This window comes from Limanda limanda, chromosome 17, assembly GCF_963576545.1.
Source record: "Limanda limanda chromosome 17, fLimLim1.1, whole genome shotgun sequence".
Classification (NCBI taxonomy): Eukaryota; Metazoa; Chordata; class Actinopteri; order Pleuronectiformes; family Pleuronectidae; genus Limanda; species Limanda limanda.
Window position 1 is genome coordinate 6762047 of NC_083652.1, and position 5657 is coordinate 6767703.

The following is a 5657-nucleotide window of genomic DNA, read 5'->3' on the forward strand; positions in this document are numbered from 1 at the left end:
CCTAACGGACATGTTTCATACCAAAGGCCTCATTTTCACTAATAAATAAAAGTCAATCCTCATACTTTGAATAGCACCAGATAATTCAGTTCTCACTCTGCGTGGTACTTGATTGCACAGAGCCATACTGGCAGTGACCTCCTGTGGAGCCAGTGACGAGTTGGTGTCTAAAACTGACCAATGAGTCAATCATCCTGACACTTTATGTAAAATGTCCATGCAAAGCAGTGTTTACTGTAATTACGGGGTAATTTAGATAATTTTGAGCTGTCAAATCAAATCCATGTGAGAGTGAGGGACACAGGCTGCTCAAACAAAATCCAAAAGATTAGACGAAACAGATTAAGTGTCTCGGCTGAAAGAACCACCAGCTTCCACACATTCAGCTCCACAGTTTCACCATTAACTGTCGATCTAAAGGGGGATGGATTCCAAATGAAAGCATTTTATTTGCTTAAATATGGTTATAAAGCCAGATTTAAGGTGTTTTACCTTTTGCAAACCCGAGCGGGGACTTTCTCTACATGTAATGTTTTCTATCCAAATGTATTTGGCTGAGAAATGGAAAGCTATGCCTGCAGTGCATGCATAACCTTTAGCTTGTTATTTTCCTCTAAATGTTTCCCAGCCCAGAAACGGGCGCCGGGAGACTAGTTGATCTTTTTGTTTTTCCTCACTTGTTTAAGTTGGTGACGGAGACGAGCTCTTGGTGGTGCAGCTCCAACAAGAAACTGCGGAACTCGTCGCTTTCTGTGGTCTCATCAGCGTTGATTTGGCGTCGCCGGTGGATTTGTGGAGACTCTTTTTTTTAAGCTCTCCAACATCACCTGGAAAAAAAGAAATCAATGAATCAATAGGACACACAGAGACACGTGCAGCAGAGACAAACAACAGCAGGAACAGCAACGTTTTGAGAGGGACAAAGTCCTCCAAAACATCAGATTAAGGAATAATTAACCGCATTAAGTCTGACTGTCTGAATGTGTGTGATCCGAGTCCTTTCATCGAAGAGAAACTTCTTTAGCATACTGTCTTTATTTTTGAACTCATTCTTTCGAAATAAAAGCGGGTCAATGCCCAAACTCCAGTTTTTCACAGTCTGTGAGGCTCGTGGGACATTGTCTTAGGGGAGTTTATGCAAAGTTGCCCCTAATAATACAGATTGGTTGCAAAAAAAAAATCCTTGTATTGAATGTGCCTTGCCGGGGAGTCCTGCACATGCCCTGATCTGGATCGAGAATAAATCACTGGAAAAAAACAATGTTCATGGTGAGAGGTCAGCTCACTTCTCCGCCGAGATGCTTTGTCCTTGTAAAGCGACGGGCCTATTTCTCAGGCAAAGGGCCTGGTCGACAGGGGAAGGGCTATTGATCATTTGATGTATGTTGCTCTGTGAGGTGTCAGTGTCAGTCTTTGTGCATTGAGTAGTTCCTCCCCTGCAATGTCCAACTTATGTGTCCATCTGTCTTCCGGCCATCAATCAATCACCGCATTAGGCAAAGACACATTTCACTCCCAACGAGAGCCGAAACAAGAAATACTTCCACTCCCCCTCAGAGTTTCCTGTCTCTCCTGCTGAGGACAGGATCACACTCCTCCTCTCTTGTCTCCCGCTCCGTCCTTGTCTCTTTTTGAGAGGCTGATTGTCACATTAGGATAGTGTGTCAGTCTAACTCAGTCTTACTCAATTTATTGCAGAGTCCGTTTATCTGTCCATCACAGCACAGCCTACCGCAGTGAAGTCAATCCCAAATAAGCGAATCAAAAAACGCCATCCTCACCCAACATCCGCACGCTGGCGCTTCTCTTGAACCCCCCCCACTGCAACCCTCCCCCCACCCTTCACTCCCCCCCCCCCCATTAAGATACTAAATCTGTCTGAGTGACTTTAAAACCCAGGATATCTCAATCTGAGGAATGGCTGTCTGGCACAAAAACTGGCCGCCTCAAATGCCAGCGAAGAGCATCCGAACGGAGGGAGAGGAAAAGAAGAGAAGCACGAGACGGACAGAAAGAAAGATTGTGTGGTTAGAGACGGAGGGAGAGAAAGAAGGGGAGGGGAGGGATAAGAGAGATGCTGACATTAAATTGGTGGCGAGACAGATAAAGAGGGAGGGAAAGAAATTGGAGTACAGATGGGCAGAAACAAATCACATAGGCAGCCGCCGGCGAGGGTGACACAGCAACAATGGTAATCAAGGGTTTGAGGATGCAAGTTACAACGGGCCACAATATTTACCGCGGCTCGTTATTTACTGATAAATGCGTCTTGGGACACGTGTCGACCAAACTGTCCACTTAGAAACCTTCATGCCCAGAAACACACTTTTCAACTGAAGTGCTGAGAACAACACTAAACCTCCCACAGATGCTCCCATTGACTGCTGCTCTGCCTGGGATCAATAGTCCCGGGGAACAAATACGCCACAACACAGACCAGTCGACCAGTAAGGTCACTGTCCAATCGGGCAGATGAGACCGGACCACCACGTGCAAGGTCGCCATCTAATGACAAGATGGAGAAAGATGAATCTGTGTTCGCAGGTCGTGCAATAATATTGTCTTTTGCATACTGTCTAACAATAACATTACCATCATATCATCAGTGCTATTACCATCATCTTGCCACTGCACCTTATCTACCTATTTATCTGGTGTTTCTGTTTTTGTTCTTTCTACCTCATTATTTTTTATTTTATTCTATTGTATTTTATTGTATTCAAATATACCCGCTGCTATGACGACTTAATTTCCCTTCGGGGATGAATAAAGTAATCCATCTATCTATCTATCTATCTATCTATCTATCTATCTATCTATCTATCTATCTATCTATCTATCTATCTATCTATCTATCTATCTATCTATCTATCTATCTATCTATCTATCTATCTATCTATCTATCTATCTATCTATCTATCTATCTATCTATCTATCTATCTATCTATCTATCTATCTATCTATCTATCTATCTATCTATCTATCTATCTATCTATCTATCTATCTATCTATCTATCTATCTATCTATCTATCTATCTATCTATCTATCTATCTATCTATCTATCTATCTATCTATCTATCTATCTATCTATCTATCTATCTATCTATCTATCTATCTATCTATCTATCTATCTATCTGGTTAGTCAGATCATGAGCAAAATCTGAGGGAAACACCTGAAACAAAATTCAAAAGTCAGAGCTGCTGCGAGTTCACCACTTCACAGGAGTCCTTGAGCAAGACACTGAGGCCCCTGGCCGGCCCCTCCTGTTATCACTTAGAGACAAGTGAATCAGCTCAACATCTCATTTTGAATGGCTCTGTCCAGCCGTTACATCCTCAGTGTAGTTTACAGGCGATAAAGCAGATGAGGCGTCTATGTTTGTTCTCCCTTATAATGAAGGGATCATTCTTGTATTTGCACAGGACAGGGAGATTTGGAGCCGCCATCAGGTGCATGGAGAGCAGAAGAAAATAAAACCCCTAAAATCCAATACAAATTAGAGTGAGGAAGCACATCCAAAATGCAAAGGAAAAAAGAAAGTCGACACAGTACTCCTGAATCTTATTGCCTGGGCATACACCGATAAATATTTATCTCATATCGAATGCACTCCCTCTCCCTTTTTTTTGAGTAGATGCATTGGATTTCTTGGCTATTTGGCTCGGAGTTCCTCACACAAGAATTCCTCTGGTTTTTCCAACAAAAACAGTCAGAACGAAACAAAAATCCTGGAACGGGCACGAATCTGAATACGATTTTTCAAAAAAAAGGAAAAATCAAAGGGGCTGCTTTTTTTTTTTTTTTTTTTCAGTAACAAGGATCATGTTGGAGAGCGCGCCGGAAACCCGAAATCTGTCTGTGGAATCTGTCTCCGAGGGATGAATCACACACCTCAGCTTGGTTTGGGATTTACAGTGATAAGGCATTTGAAACGCTGCTGCCTGCTGAATGAGAAGCAGGAGATGCTCACCACCGCCCTGTGATCTATTGCAACCCTATATCATCATCTGGCTTTTAGTTCCTAGTGTCTATGAAACACTGAACACTTTCATAATTGCAAAATTTAACTGAGAACAGTCGGACTGGTTTTTTGTGTGTGAACATAATGCTCCCGTAGACAAAGGAGACTAATCCATTGGATATACCTAATAGGATGTTTCAAGCGGATTTCATTGAACCTGCTTTCAAGTCCTCTTATCTGCTGCCACGCTTTCTCTTTTCTTTCCATCTGTGCCTAGAAGTAATCTTTAATTGAACCTCTCATCCTTGCCCCGAATGCTTTCTTTGTTATTTTTTCTATAAAGTCTGCAAATGTGCTTAAGTGTTTCGGCAAATTTGACACTTCCGATGTCTGTGCTTTCACGACATTTTTCACATTAACAGTCTTCCCTTTAAATTCACGTCGGTTCCTAGCTGCTGCTACGCCGCAGACGGGCGACTTGGCCCCGTGACCCGGCTCCTCTCTGTTCCACACTCTGATGCTGTCGGCTCCGTTGCACCCTGCTGAGCCGCATCATGTTGTGTACCACCTCGAATCGATGTACTTTTGTACCCTTAGATCATCCGCCATTTTCCGGGACGGCCCCCTGATTCGTGGAGGTCGTGACCTCGCTCCACCGGCTCTGGCATATCCTCCCTTTTGTTTTGCATCACTTCCTTTCAAGGCCACGGCGAGGTCTGCGTGACACAATGCTATCATCGCTCCTCTCTATGCTTATTCGTCTGTGACGGATTGATGCACAGGGGTAAACAGATCGGGCTACTACAACCCATCCTTCTGGTTACTCCAGTGGAGCAGTGCTGTGTTTCGAACGGGACACAGACGGCACCGTATGAGGCCAAGATTGAGCGTGGGGATATTAATGTCTATTGACTAGAGGTAATGGCTTTGCTGAGCCTCGGCCTTGAGGTTGTTCCAATTTAGCCCGTCCTATAATAGCTCCTGGACACCCTTTCAGCAAATAAATAACATGAGATGGGAGACAGGGGGCCGTAATATCTGTTTAAGACCATATATCTCTATAAACATGCACTCGGACATGCACTCGCGTCCGAGCAAGATCTTTTATCTCCACCTATTTCTATCGCACAGTCATTCACACGTTCAAAGAGGCTGTTGGTCAGGCTTTCACAGCTTCTCAGCACATTGGAGCTGCCAGGGTCTGAATTATCTATAACATGAGACCGGAAATAGAAAGCGAGTGGCCGTGGAGCCAGGAAAAACCCTGAGATACTGGTGCTGCTCTTCCTGTCTCCTGCACACAGCCAATGGAGCTGCAGAGGGGGACCTATTTACAGACAGGGAGTGTAATCACACACACACACACACACACACACAGACCACGGGCCGCCCTCACTTCATTTTTCACCTCCTGCTATGTCAGAGTCGGTGAGTCAGTGGGTCTCCTTTCTCTCTTTTGGAGACACCAGAGGACCTGATGCCTCTCTGATGGTGGGGTGTGGGTGGAGAGGAGGGTGCAGGGGATGGGGATGGGGAGGGAGGGTGGGGGGGATTACGCACGTCTTACGCACGTCAACCTGTCTTCTGTGTGTTTTTTTCGCGTGCTCGTGCGCGCACCCTCCCTCCCTCCCCACTGTCTGTTCGGCTTGCATCTAATAAGGGTTTTGCGTGGGATCAAGAAAAAAAAGAAAAG